Here is a 15,886-nt window from a genome sequence, read left to right on the forward strand (position 1 = left end):
AAAAATGGGAAACGTTTGGATTTGTTTCATAACGTTTGGCTTAAATCACTAAAAAGGGGAAACGTTTGGATTTGTTTCATAACGTTTGTCAACGTTTGGATTTATTTCGTAACGTATGTAAACGTTTGGCTTAAATTACTAAAAACATGAAACGCTTAGATTTTTTTTGTAACGTTTGTAAACGTTTGGCTTAAATCGCTAAAAAGGGGAAACGTTTGGTATTGTTTCGTAACGTTTGTAAACGTTTGGCTTAAATCGCTAAAAAGGTGAAATATTTGTATTTTTTTGAAACGTTTGTAAACGTTTGGCTTATATCGCTAAAAAGGGGAAACGTTTGAATTTGTTTCATAATATTAGTAAACGTTTGGCTTATATCGCTAAAAAGGTGAAACACTTGGATTTGTTTCCTATGGCTTGTAAAGGTTTGGATTAAATCTATAGGAAGGAGAAAAGTTTTGTTTTGTTTCGTAGCGTTTTAAACGTTTGGCTTAAATCGCTAAAAAGGCGACACGTTAGGTTTTGTTTCCTAACGTTTGTAAACGTTTTGCTTAATTCGTTTGGCTTGAGTTGCTAAAATAAAGAAGCGTTTGGATTTGTTTCGTAATGTTTGTAAACCTGTGGATTTGTTCCATAACGTTTGTAAACATTTAGCTTAAATCGCGAAAAAGGTGAAACGTATGGATTTATTTCGTAACGTTTGTAAACGTTTGTCTTAAATTGCTAAAATGGGGAAACATTTGGTTTTGTTTCGTATCATTTGTAAACGTTTCGCTAAAATTGCTAAAATGGGGAAACATTTGGATTTGTTTCGTAACATTTGTAAACGTTTGGCTTAAATTGCTAAAAAGGTGAAACGCTTGGATTTATTTCATAACATTTGTAAACGTTTGGCTAATCCAAGCGCTTATAAACGTTTGGCTTAAATCGCTAAAAAAGAAACGTTTGGTTTTGTTTCGTTACGTTTGTAGACGTTTGGCTCAAATTGTTAAAATGGGGAAACGTTTAGATTTGTTTCGTAACGTTTGGCTTAAATTGCTAAAAAGGTGAAACGTGTGGATTTGTTTCGTAACGTTTGTAAACGTTTGTCCTAAATTGCCAAAAAGGGAAAACGCTAGGATTTGTTTCCTAACGTTTGTAAACGTTTGGCATTGTTTCTTACCGTTTGTAAACGTTTGGCTTAAATTTCTAAAAATGTTAAACGTTTGGATTTATTTCGTAACATTTGTAAACGTTTGACTTAAATCGCTAAAAAGGGGAAACGTTTGCATTTGTTTCGTAACGTTTGGAAACGTTTGGCTTAAATCTCTAAAAAGGTGAAACGTTTGGTTCTGTTTCATAACGTTTGTAAACGTTTTATAAATGTTTTGGCTTAAATCGCTAAAAAGGTGACACGTTTGGATTTTTTTCGTAAAGTTTATAAACGTTTGGCTTAAATCTCTAAAAAAGGGGAAACGTTTGGTTTTGTTTCATAATGTTTGGCTTAAATCGCTAAAGAGGTGAAAGGTTTGGATTTATTTCGCAACGTTTGTAAACATTTGGCTTCAATCGCTAAAAAGGTGAAACGTTTGGTTTTGTTTCGTAATGTTTGTAAACGTTCGGGGTAAATCGCTAAAAAGGTGCAACGTTTGGATTTGTTTCGTAACGTTTGAAAACGTTCGGCTTAAATCGCTAAAAATGTGAAACGTTTGTTTTTGTTCCGTAAAGGTTTTTAACGTTTTTCTTAAATCCCTAAAAAGGTGAAATGTTTTGTTTTGTTTCATAACGTTTGTAAAAGTTGGGCTTTTCCTCGTAACCTTTGTAAACGTTTGGTTTACATCGCTAAAAAGGTGAAACGTTTGGATTTGTTTTGTAACGTTTGTAAACGTTTGGCTTATATTGCTAAAAAGGTGAAACGTTTGGTTTTGTTTTGTAGCGTTTGCAAAACATTTTGCTTAAATCGTTAAAATGTGTAAACGTTTTGTTTCGTAACGTTTGGCTTAAATTGCTAAAAAGGTGAAACGTTTGGTTTGGTTACGTAACATTTGTAAAAGTTTGGCTTAAATCGCTAAAAAGATAAAACGTTTGGATTTGTTTCGTAACGTTTGTTAACGTTTGGCTTAAATCGTTAAAAAAGTGAAACGTTTGAGTTTGTTTCGTAACCTTTGTAAACGTTTCACTTAAATCGCTAAAAGGTGAAACGTTTGGATTTGTTTCGTAACGTTTGTTAAAGTTTGGCTTAAATTGTTAAAAAGGGGAAACGTTTAGATTTGTTTCGTAAGTTTGTAAACGTTTGGATTAAATCGCTAAAAAGGTGAAACGTTTGGATTTGTTTCGTAATGTTTGTAAATGTTTGGTTTAAATTGCTAAATAGGTGAAATTTTTGGATTTGTTTTGTAATGTTTGTAAACGTTCGGCTTAAATCGCTAAAAATGTGAAACGTTTGGATTTGTTTTGTAACGTTTGGCTTAAATCACTAAAAAGGTGAAACGTTTGGATCTGTTTCGTAACGTTTGTAAATGTTTGGCTTAAATCGCTAAAAAGGTGAAACCTTTGGATTCGTTTCGTAACATTTGTAAACGTTTGGCTTAAATTACTAAAAACGTGAAACGCATGGAGTTTTGTGTAACGTTTATAAACGTTTGGCTTATGTGTCATCACTTGATTGGCCCATTTAAATTGTTTTTGGCTAAAGGTCAGTTTTGGCTATTGAGTTTTTGTGTCTTAAATCTTTTGATACCTAAGCTTATATTTTAACTGTTTTAAATGATTTTTAATTTCAATTTACGAAATTGGTTTCGACGTATTGTTTAGCGATTTAAATAATATTATTATTTATATATTGAAAATACTTTGGGCTTTAATATTTTTAAATTTAAATTAATATTAAACTTATTATGGATTATATATGATTTTATATTTGACTATATTAAATGAGAATTTGGGGATTTCTTTTAATTTGGAAGTTGTCAAAATTTGTTATATTAATTTAAGACCTAAAACTAATATTCGTGTTATTTAAAAATTAAATTAATAATTATCATTAAGTATTATTTAATTGTTAATTGATATTTTTAGCTTAGAATGCCTTTGGAATTAAATTTATATTTTTGCTTTATTTTGTTATTTAATTATTTGAGATATTTTTGCCGGTAATCATTAGTTACTTGGGTTTCAAGCTATTGAGTTCTATTTTAATGTCGATTAATATTTTATTAAATATTAAATTATAAACTGTGGTTTATAACTCTGGTTTTATGGTTGGGTCGGGTTGGACTTGGGTCGCCCGACATGTGGGATTAGTTTGGTAGTTTTAAGAAACTCGGCTACCCCACTATTTGAGGAAAGGATTTTATTTATTAATTAAATATTATTTAATTAATATTTTCGGGTGATTTTTAAATATGAACTCAATAGGCTTGATTTATTTACGGCAATATAATTTATTCGAGATTATGTTTCTCTGTGACTTATCTGGCTTATTATATGTGTTAGTCCTACGTGACGTCTAGTATTCTTAGAGTTAGGGGTTGGAGAAATTTTAACGTATGATTTATTTTTAGACTCTTTGACTACTCGCGCTACGGAGTCGAACCAGGGTTAGCTGTTTGCCAAGATCACGTGGATAAGCAAGCAGTGAGTTTGTAGTGCTATTTACCGCTTTATTAAGTACCGCATCGTATTTTAATATTATAAATATTTGTGAACTGTTTTTACGGATTATGGAACTGGATTGAAACGAGCTACTCGATAGGCTTGTATCGAGACTGTGTGCACCGGTAAGTACTCTGGGAAACGGCAGACCAAAATCTTGCTTACGCTGGTATATTTGTATGACGAGGATTTGTTCCCTTCCACTCTGGGTTTATCGGTATGCTATGTCATACTTACGCTGGGATCATTTCAATACTGTTTTCCATAATCATATTATATTAGTATAAAAATATTTTGATTTAAGGGTTTTAAACTTAATAAATGTAAATAGTATTGCGAACTCATCTCAGTATATCTGACCTCGTTGTTTTCCCAAATTTTCCAAGTTTATGATTTGAAAGTCGGTCCACTCCGATTCTTTTGATTCCTCGGAGGTTTTTATATTATTAAACTAGTTTCTGTTTTCGAACTCTTAGACCGTAGTAGAACTAGTTTATATATTAGATTTGTTATTGCATTGGGATTATCGATTAGACCGATTGTTTATTATTAGCATGTTTACACTGGAATATTTTATTATTATATTTAAGGCATGCTGTGGAATATTTCAGATACTCAAGTTATTTATATTAGAACTGTATTATAAATTGCTAGGCCTAGGTTGGAGTCTCGGTTGCCCCCGAGCAGTTTTCTGCAGGTTTAAATGTTTATTTGATTTCCGCGAGGCTTGCTACGGGTTTTGGTACAACCATACCCATACCCTAGCGCGGGTCACGATTCATGAAATTGGGTCGTGACAGTTTCCCCATTTTAGCGATTTAAGCCAAACGTTTACAACGTTACGAAACAAATCCAAACGTTTCACCTTTTTAGCTATTTAAGCCAAACGGTTACAAACATTACGAAACAAATTCAAATGTTTCACCTTTTTAGAGATTTAAGCCAAACCTTTACAAACGTTACGAAACAAATCCAAACATTTCACCTTTTTAGCGATTTAAGCCAAGCATTTACAAACGCTACTAAACAAAACCAAACGTTTCCCCTTTTTATCGATTTAAGCCAAACGTTTACAAACGTTACGAAACAAATCAAAACGTTTCACATTTTTAGCGATTTATGCCAAACGTTTACAAACGTTACGAAACAAATCCAAACGTTTGACCAATTTATTCATTTAAGCCAAACGTTTTCAAACGTTACGAAACAACTCCAAACAATACGAAACAAAACCAAATTTTTACAAACGTTACGAAACAAATCCAAGTGTTTCACCTTTTTAGCAATTTAAGCCAAACGTTTACAAACATTACTAATCAAATCCAAGCGTTTCACCTTTTTAGCAATTTAAGCCAAACTTTTGCAAACGTTACGAAACAAATCCAAACGTTTCACCTTTTTAGAGATTTAATCCGAACGTTTCCAAACGTTACGAAACAAAGCCAAACATTTCCCCTTTTTAGCGAATTAAGACAAACGTTTACAAACGTTATGAAACAAATCCAAACGTTTCCCCATTTTAGCGATTTAAGCCAAACGTTTACAACGTTACGAAACAAATCCAAACGTTTCACCTTTTTAGCGATATAAGCCAAATGTTTACAAACATTACGAAACAAATTCAAATGTTTCACCTTTTTATAGATTGAAGCCAAACGTTTACAAACGTTACAAAACAAATCCAAACGTTTCCCATTTTTAGCGATTTAAGCCAAACGTTTACAAACGCTACGAAACAAAACTAAACGTTTCACCTTTTTAAAAATTTCAACCAAACGTTTACAAACGTTACAAAACAAATCCAAGAGTTTCACCTTTTTAAAAATTTACGGCAAACGTTTATAAACGTAACAAAACAAATCCAATCGTTTCACTTTTTAAGCAATTTAAGCCAAACGTTTACAAACGTAACAAAACAAATCCAAACGTTACTACTTTTTAGCAATTTAAGCCAAACGTTTACAAACGTTGGGAAACAAATCCAAACGTTTCACCTTTTCAGCGATTTAAGCCAAACGTTTACAAACGTTACGAAAGTAATCCAAGCGTTTCAGCTTTTTAGCAATTTAAGCCAAACGTTACCAAACGTAACAAAACAAATCCAAGTGTTTCACCTTTTTAACAATTTAAGCCAAACGCTTGGATTTGTTTCATAACGTTTGTAAACGTTTGGCTTTAATTGCTAAAAAGGTGAAATGCTTGGATTTGTTTTGTTATGTTTGTAAACGTTCGGCTTCAATTGCTAAAAAGGTGAAATTTTTTTCGTAACGTTTGTAAATGTTTGACCTAAATCGCTAAAAAGGTGAAACGTTTGGTTTTGTTTCGTGACGTTTGTAAAAAATTTATAAACGTTTGGCTTAAATCGCTAAAAAGGTGACACATTTGGATTTTTTCGTAACGTTTATAAACGTTTGGCTTAAATCTCTAAAAAGGGGAAACGTTTGGTTTTGTTTCGTAATGTTTGGCTTAAATCGCTAAAGAGGCGAAACGTTTGGATTTATTTCGTAACGTTTGTAAACGTTTGGCTTAAATCGCTAAAAAGGTGAAACGTTTGGTTTGTTTCGTAATGCTTGTAAACGTTCGGGTTAAATCGCTAAAAAGGTGTAACGTTTGGATTTGTTTCGTAACGTTTGTAAACGTTCGGCTTAAATCTCTAAAAATGTGAAACCTTTGTTTTTGTTCCGTAAAGTTTGTTAACGTTTGGTTTAAATCGCTAAAAAGGTGAAACGTTTTATTTTATTTCATAACGTTTGTAATAGTTTGGCTTTTCTTCGTAACCTTTGTAAACGTTTGGTTTACATCGCTAAAAAGGCGAAACGTTTGGATTTGTTTCATAACGTTTGTAAACATTTGGCTTAAATTGCTAAAAAGGTGAAACGTTTGGTTTTGTTTCGTAACGTTTGTAAACGTTTGGCTTAACTCACTAAAACAGTTAATCGTTTGGTTTTGTTTCGTAGCGTTTGTAAACGTTTGGCTTAAATCGCTAAAATGTGTAATGTTTTGTTTCGTAACGTTTGTAAACGTTTGGCTTAAATTGCTAAAAAAGGTGAAACGTTTGGTTTGGTTTCGTAACATTTGTAAACGTTTGGCTTAAATCGCTAAAAAGGTAAAATGTTTGGATTTGTTTCGTAACATTTGTAAACATTTGGCTTAACTCATTAAAAAAAGTGAAACGTTTGGATTTGTTTCGTAACTTTTGTAAACGTTTTGCTTAAATTTATAAAAGGTCAGACTTTTGTATTTTTTTCGTAATGTTTGTAAACATTTGGCTTAAATTGCTAAAAAGGGGATACGTTTGGATTTGTTTTGTAAGTTTGCAAAAGTTTGGCTTAAATTGCTAAAAAGGTGAAACGTTTGGATTTGTTTCGTAACGTTTGAAAATGTTTGGCATAAATTGCTAAATAGGTTAAATGTTTGGATTTGTTTTGTAATATTTGTAAACGTTCGGCTTAAATCGCTAAACATGTGAAACGTTTGGATTTGTTTCGTAACGTTTGGCTTAAATCACTAAAAAGGTGAAATGTTTGGATTTGTTTCGTAACATTTGTCAACATTTGGCTTAAATCGCTAAAAAGATGATACGTTTGGATTCGTTTCGTAACGTTTGTAAACGTTTGGCTTAAATTACTAAAAACGTGAAACGCTTGGATTTATTTTGTAACGTTTGTAAACGTTAGGTTTAAATCGCTAAAAAGGTGAAACGTTTGGTATTGTTTCGTAACGTTTGTAAACGTTTGGCTTAAATTGCTAAAAATGGGAAACGTTTGGATTTTTTTGTAAGATTTGTAAACGTTTGGCTTATATCGCTAAAAAGGTGAAACGTTTGAATTTGTTTTATAATATTTGTAAACGTTTGGCATATATCGCTAAAAAGGTGAAACACTTGGATTTGTTTCCTAACATTTGTAAAGGTTTGACTTAAATCTCTAAGAAGGCAAAACGTTTGGTTTTGTTTCGTTGCATTTTAAACGTCCGGCTTAAATCACTAAAAAGGCGACACGTTTGGTTTTATTTTGTAACGTTTGTAAACGTTTTGCTTAATTCGTTTGGCTTGAATCGCTAAAATGGGAAATCGTTTGGATTTGTTTCGTAACGTTTGTAAACGTTTGGATTTGTCCCATAACGTTTGTAAACGTTTGGCTTAAATCGCGAAAAAGGTGAAACGTTTGGATTTGTTTCGTAACGTTTGTAAACGTTTGGCTTAAATTGCTAAAATGGCGAAACGTTTGGATTTGTTTCGTAACGTTTGTAAACATTTGGCTTAAATTGCTAAAATGGTGAAACGTTTGGATTTTTTTCGTAATGTTTGTAAACGATTGGCTCAAATTGCTAAAAAGGAGAAAGGCTTGGATTTGTTTCGTAACTTTTGAAAACGTTTGGCCAGTCCAAGCGTTTATAAACGTTTGGCTTAAATCGCTAAAAAGGAAACGTTTGGTTTTGTTTCGTTACGTTTGTAAATGTTTGGCTCAAGTCGCTAAAATGGTGAAACGTTTGGATTTGTTTCGTAACGTTTGGCTTAAATCGCTAAAAAGGTGAAACGTGTGGATTTGTTTCGTAATATTTGTAAACGTTTGGCTTAAATTGCTAAAAAGGGGAAACAATTGGATTTGTTTCCAAACGTTTGTAAACGTTTGGCTTTGTTTCGTACCATGTTTAAACGTTTGGCTTAAATCGCTAAAAATGTTAAACGTTTGTATTTATTTTGTAACGTTTGTAAACGTTTGACTTAAATCGCTAAAAAGGTGAAGCGTTTGGATTTGTTTCTAACGTTTGTAAACGTTTGGCTTAAATCGCTAAAAAGGTGACACGTTTGGTTTTGTTTCGCAACGTTTGCAAACGTTTTATAAACGTTTGGCCTAAATCGTTAAAAAGGACACATTTGGATTTTTTTTCGTAACGTTTATAAACGTTTGGCTTAAATCTCTAAAAAGGGGAAACGTCTGGTTTTTTTTTTCCGTAATGTTTTGCTTAAATCGCTAAAGATGTGAAACGTTTGGATTTATTTCTTAACGTTTGTAAACGTTTGGCTTAAATCGCTAAAAGATGAAACGTTTGGTTTTATTTCGTAATGTTTGTAAACGTTTGGGTTAAATCGCTAAAAAGGTGAAACGTTTGGATTTGTTTCGTAACGTTTGTAAACGTTCGACTTAAATTGCTAAAAATGTGAAACGTTTGTTTTTGTTCCGTAAAGTTTTTTAACGTTTGGCTTAAATCGCTAAAAAGGTGAAACGTTTTGTTTTGTTTCATTACGTTTGTAAAAGTTTGGTTTTTCTTCGTAAACTTTGTAAACGTTTGGCTTAAATGGCTAAAAAGGTGAAACATTTGGTTTTGTTTCGTAACGTTTGTAAACATTTGGCTTAACTCGCCAAAACAGTTAATCGTTTGGTTTTGTTTTGTAGTGTTTGCAAATGTTTGGCTTAAATCGCTAAAATGTGTAAACGTTTTTTTTTGTAACGTTTGTAAACGTTTGGCTTAAATTGCTAAAAAGGTGAAACGTTTGGTTTGGTTTCGTAACATTTGTAATCGTTTGGATTAAATCGCTAAAAAGTTAAAACGTTTGGATTTGTTTCGTAACGTTTGTAAACGTTTGTCTTAAATCGTTAGAAAAGTGAAACGTTTGGATTTGTTTTGTACCCTTTATAAACGTTTTGCTTAAATCGCTAAAAGGTGAAACGTTTGGATTTGTTTCGTAACGTTTGTAAACGTTTGGCTTAAATTGCTAAAAAGGTGAAACATATGGATTTATTTCGTAAGTTTGTAATCGTTTGGCTTAAATCGCTAAAAAGGTGAAACGTTTGGATTTGTTTCATAACGTTTGTAAATGTATGGCTTAAATTGCTAAACAGAGGAAATATTTGGATTTGTTTAGTAATGTTTGTAAACGTTTGGCTTAAATCGCTAAAAATGGGAAACGTTTGGATTTGTTTCATAACGTTTGGCTTAAATCACTAAAAAGGGGAAACGTTTGGATTTGTTTCATAACGTTTGTCAACGTTTGGATTTATTTCGTAATGTATGTAAACGTTTGGCTTAAATTACTAAAAACATGAAACGCTTAGATTTTTTTTTGTAAAGTTTGTAAACGTTTGGCTTAAATCGCTAAAAAGGGGAAACGTTTGGTATTGTTTCGTAACGTTTGTAAACGTTTGGCTTAAATCGCTAAAAAGGTGAAATATTTGTATTTTTTTGAAACGTTTGTAAACGTTTGGCTTATATCGCTAAAAAGGGGAAACGTTTGAATTTGTTTCATAATATTAGTAAACGTTTGGCTTATATCGCTAAAAAGGTGAAACACTTGGATTTGTTTCCTATGGCTTGTAAAGGTTTGGATTAAATCTATAGGAAGGAGAAAAGTTTTGTTTTGTTTCGTAGCGTTTTAAACGTTTGGCTTAAATCGCTAAAAAGGCGACACGTTAGGTTTTGTTTCCTAACGTTTGTAAACGTTTTGCTTAATTCGTTTGGCTTGAGTTGCTAAAATAAAGAAGCGTTTGGATTTGTTTCGTAATGTTTGTAAACCTGTGGATTTGTTCCATAACGTTTGTAAACATTTAGCTTAAATCGCGAAAAAGGTGAAACGTATGGATTTATTTCGTAACGTTTGTAAACGTTTGTCTTAAATTGCTAAAATGGGGAAACATTTGGTTTTGTTTCGTATCATTTGTAAACGTTTCGCTAAAATTGCTAAAATGGGGAAACATTTGGATTTGTTTCGTAACATTTGTAAACGTTTGGCTTAAATTGCTAAAAAGGTGAAACGCTTGGATTTATTTCATAACATTTGTAAACGTTTGGCTAATCCAAGCGCTTATAAACGTTTGGCTTAAATCGCTAAAAAAGAAACGTTTGGTTTTGTTTCGTTACGTTTGTAGACGTTTGGCTCAAATTGTTAAAATGGGGAAACGTTTAGATTTGTTTCGTAACGTTTGGCTTAAATTGCTAAAAAGGTGAAACGTGTGGATTTGTTTCGTAACGTTTGTAAACGTTTGTCCTAAATTGCCAAAAAGGGAAAACGCTAGGATTTGTTTCCTAACGTTTGTAAACGTTTGGCATTGTTTCTTACCGTTTGTAAACGTTTGGCTTAAATTTCTAAAAATGTTAAACGTTTGGATTTATTTCGTAACATTTGTAAACGTTTGACTTAAATCGCTAAAAAGGGGAAACGTTTGCATTTGTTTCGTAACGTTTGGAAACGTTTGGCTTAAATCTCTAAAAAGGTGAAACGTTTGGTTCTGTTTCATAACGTTTGTAAACGTTTTATAAATGTTTTGGCTTAAATCGCTAAAAAGGTGACACGTTTGGATTTTTTTCGTAAAGTTTATAAACGTTTGGCTTAAATCTCTAAAAAAGGGGAAACGTTTGGTTTTGTTTCATAATGTTTGGCTTAAATCGCTAAAGAGGTGAAAGGTTTGGATTTATTTCGCAACGTTTGTAAACATTTGGCTTCAATCGCTAAAAAGGTGAAACGTTTGGTTTTGTTTCGTAATGTTTGTAAACGTTCGGGGTAAATCGCTAAAAAGGTGCAACGTTTGGATTTGTTTCGTAACGTTTGAAAACGTTCGGCTTAAATCGCTAAAAATGTGAAACGTTTGTTTTTGTTCCGTAAAGTTTTTTAACGTTTTTCTTAAATCCCTAAAAAGGTGAAATGTTTTGTTTTGTTTCATAACGTTTGTAAAAGTTGGGCTTTTCCTCGTAACCTTTGTAAACGTTTGGTTTACATCGCTAAAAAGGTGAAACGTTTGGATTTGTTTTGTAACGTTTGTAAACGTTTGGCTTATATTGCTAAAAAGGTGAAACGTTTGGTTTTGTTTTGTAGCGTTTGCAAAACATTTTGCTTAAATCGTTAAAATGTGTAAACGTTTTGTTTCGTAACGTTTGGCTTAAATTGCTAAAAAGGTGAAACGTTTGGTTTGGTTACGTAACATTTGTAAAAGTTTGGCTTAAATCGCTAAAAAGATAAAACGTTTGGATTTGTTTCGTAACGTTTGTTAACGTTTGGCTTAAATTGTTAAAAAAGTGAAACGTTTGAGTTTGTTTCGTAACCTTTGTAAACGTTTCACTTAAATCGCTAAAAGGTGAAACGTTTGGATTTTTTTCGTAACGTTTGTTAAAGTTTGGCTTAAATTGTTAAAAAGGGGAAACGTTTAGATTTGTTTCGTAAGTTTGTAAACGTTTGGATTAAATCGCTAAAAAGGTGAAACGTTTGGATTTGTTTCGTAATGTTTGTAAATGTTTGGTTTAAATTGCTAAATAGGTGAAATTTTTGGATTTGTTTTGTAATGTTTGTAAACGTTCGGCTTAAATCGCTAAAAATGTGAAACGTTTGGATTTGTTTTGTAACGTTTGGCTTAAATCACTAAAAAGGTGAAACGTTTGGATCTGTTTCGTAACGTTTGTAAATGTTTGGCTTAAATCGCTAAAAAGGTGAAACCTTTGGATTCGTTTCGTAACATTTGTAAACGTTTGGCTTAAATTACTAAAAACGTGAAACGCATGGAGTTTTGTGTAACGTTTATAAACGTTTGGCTTATGTGTCATCACTTGATTGGCCCATTTAAATTGTTTTTGGCTAAAGGTCAGTTTTGGCTATTGAGTTTTTGTGTCTTAAATCTTTTGATACCTAAGCTTATATTTTAACTGTTTTAAATGATTTTTAATTTCAATTTACGAAATTGGTTTCGACGTATTGTTTAGCGATTTAAATAATATTATTATTTATATATTGAAAATACTTTGGGCTTTAATATTTTTAAATTTAAATTAATATTAAACTTATTATGGATTATATATGATTTTATATTTGACTATATTAAATGAGAATTTGGGGATTTCTTTTAATTTGGAAGTTGTCAAAATTTGTTATATTAATTTAAGACCTAAAAATAATATTCGTGTTATTTAAAAATTAAATTAATAATTATCATTAAGTATTATTTAATTGTTAATTGATATTTTTAGCTTAGAATGCCTTTGGAATTAAATTTATATTTTTGCTTTATTTTGTTATTTAATTATTTGAGATATTTTTGCCGGTAATCATTAGTTACTTGGGTTTCAAGCTATTGAGTTCTATTTTAATGTCGATTAATATTTTATTAAATATTAAATTATAAATTGTGGTTTATAACTCTGGTTTTATGGTTGGGTCGGGTTGGACTTGGGTCGCCCGACATGTGGGATTAGCTTGGTAGTTTTAAGAAACTCGGCTACCCCACTATTTGAGGAAAGAATTTTATTTATTAATTAAATATTATTTAATTAATATTTTCGGGTGATTTTTAAATATGAACTCAATAGGCTTGATTTATTTACGGCAATATAATTTATTCGAGATTATGTTTCTCTGTGACTTATCTGGCTTATTATATGTGTTAGTCCTACGTGACGTCTAGTATTCTTAGAGTTAGGGGTTGGAGAAATTTTAACGTATGATTTATTTTTAGACTCTTCGACTACTCGCGCTACGGAGTCGAACCAGGGTTAGCTGTTTGCCAAGATCACGTGGATAAGCAAGCAGTGAGTTTGTAGTGCTATTTACCGCTTTATTAAGTACCGCATCGTATTTTAATATTATAAATATTTGTGAACTGTTTTTACGGATTATGGAACTGGATTGAAACGAGCTACTCGATAGGCTTGTATCGAGACTGTGTGCACCGGTAAGTACTCTGGGAAACGGCAGACCAAAATCTTGCTTACGCTGGTATATTTGTATGACGAGGATTTGTTCCCTTCCACTCTGGGTTTATCGGTATGCTATGTCATACTTACGCTGGGATCATTTCAATACTGTTTTCCATAATCATATTATATTAGTATAAAAATATTTTGATTTAAGGGTTTTAAACTTAATAAATGTAAATAGTATTGCGAACTCATCTCAGTATATCTGACCTCGTTGTTTTCCCAAATTTTCCAAGTTTATGATTTGAAAGTCGGTCCACTCCGATTCTTTTGATTCCTCGGAGGTTTTTATATTATTAAACTAGTTTCTGTTTCGAACTCTTAGACCGTAGTAGAACTAGTTTATATATTAGATTTGTTATTGCATTGGGATTATCGATTAGACCGATTGTTTATTATTAGCATGTTTACACTGGAATATTTTATTATTATATTTAAGGCATGCTGTGGAATATTTCAGATACTCAAGTTATTTATATTAGAACTGTATTATAAATTGCTAGGCCTAGGTTGGAGTCTCGGTTGCCCCCGAGCAGTTTTCTGCAGGTTTAAATGTTTATTTGATTTCCGCGAGGCTTGCTACGGGTTTTGGTACAACCATACCCATACCCTAGCGCGGGTCACGATTCATGAAATTGGGTCGTGACAGTTTCCCCATTTTAGCGATTTAAGCCAAACGTTTACAACGTTACGAAACAAATCCAAACGTTTCACCTTTTTAGCTATTTAAGCCAAACGGTTACAAACATTACGAAACAAATTCAAATGTTTCACCTTTTTAGAGATTTAAGCCAAACCTTTACAAACGTTACGAAACAAATCCAAACATTTCACCTTTTTAGCGATTTAAGCCAAGCATTTACAAACGCTACTAAACAAAACCAAACGTTTCCCCTTTTTATCGATTTAAGCCAAACGTTTGCAAACGTTACGAAACAAATCAAAACGTTTCACATTTTTAGCGATTTATGCCAAACGTTTACAAACGTTACGAAACAAATCCAAACGTTTGACCTATTTATTCATTTAAGCCAAACGTTTTCAAACGTTACGAAACAACTCCAAACAATACGAAACAAAACCAAATTTTTACAAACGTTACGAAACAAATCCAAGTGTTTCACCTTTTTAGCAATTTAAGCCAAACGTTTACAAACATTACTAAACAAATCCAAGCGTTTCACCTTTTTAGCAATTTAAGCCAAACTTTTGCAAACGTTACGAAACAAATCCAAACGTTTCACCTTTTTAGAGATTTAATCCGAACGTTTCCAAACGTTACGAAACAAAGCCAAACATTTCCCCTTTTTAGCGAATTAAGACAAACGTTTACAAACGTTATGAAACAAATCCAAACGTTTCCCCATTTTAGCGATTTAAGCCAAACGTTTACAACGTTACGAAACAAATCCAAACGTTTCACCTTTTTAGCGATATAAGCCAAATGTTTACAAACATTACGAAACAAATTCAAATGTTTCACCTTTTTATAGATTGAAGCCAAACGTTTACAAACGTTACAAAACAAATCCAAACGTTTCCCATTTTTAGCGATTTAAGCCAAACGTTTACAAACGCTACGAAACAAAACTAAACGTTTCACCTTTTTAAAAATTTCAACCAAACGTTTACAAACGTTACAAAACAAATCCAAGAGTTTCACCTTTTTAAAAATTTACGGCAAACGTTTATAAACGTAACAAAACAAATCCAATCGTTTCACCTTTTAAGCAATTTAAGCCAAATGTTTACAAACGTAACAAAACAAATCCAAACGTTACTACTTTTTAGCAATTTAAGCCAAACGTTTACAAACGTTGGGAAACAAATCCAAACGTTTCACCTTTTCAGCGATTTAAGCCAAACGTTTACAAACGTTACGAAAGAAATCCAAGCGTTTCAGCTTTTTAGCAATTTAAGCCAAACGTTACCAAACGTTACGAAACAAATCCAAGTGTTTCACCTTTTTAACAATTTAAGCCAAACGCTTGGATTTGTTTCATAACGTTTGTAAATGTTTGGCTTAAATTGCTAAAAAGGTGAAATGCTTGGATTTGTTTTGTTACGTTTGTAAACGTTCGGCTTCAATTGCTAAAAAGGTGAAATTTTTTCGTAACGTTTGTAAATGTTTGACCTAAATCGCTAAAAAGGTGAAACGTTTGGTTTTGTTTCGTGACGTTTGTAAAAAATTTATAAACGTTTGGCTTAAATCGCTAAAAAGGTGACACATTTGGATTTTTTCGTAACGTTTATAAACGTTTGGCTTAAATCTCTAAAAAGGGGAAGCGTTTGGTTTTGTTTCGTAATGTTTGGCTTAAATCGCTAAAGAGGCGAAACGTTTGGATTTATTTCGTAACGTTTGTAAACGTTTGGCTTAAATCGCTAAAAAGGTGAAACGTTTGGTTTGTTTCGTAATGCTTGTAAACGTTCGGGTTAAATCGCTAAAAAGGTGTAACGTTTGGATTTGTTTCGTAACGTTTGTAAACGTTCGGCTTAAATCTCTAAAAATGTGAAACCTTTGTTTTTGTTCCGTAAAGTTTGTTAACGTTTGGTTTAAATCGCTAAAAAGGTGAAA

Source organism: Mercurialis annua, linkage group LG6 (assembly GCF_937616625.2).
Source record: "Mercurialis annua linkage group LG6, ddMerAnnu1.2, whole genome shotgun sequence".
Classification (NCBI taxonomy): domain Eukaryota; kingdom Viridiplantae; phylum Streptophyta; class Magnoliopsida; order Malpighiales; family Euphorbiaceae; genus Mercurialis; species Mercurialis annua.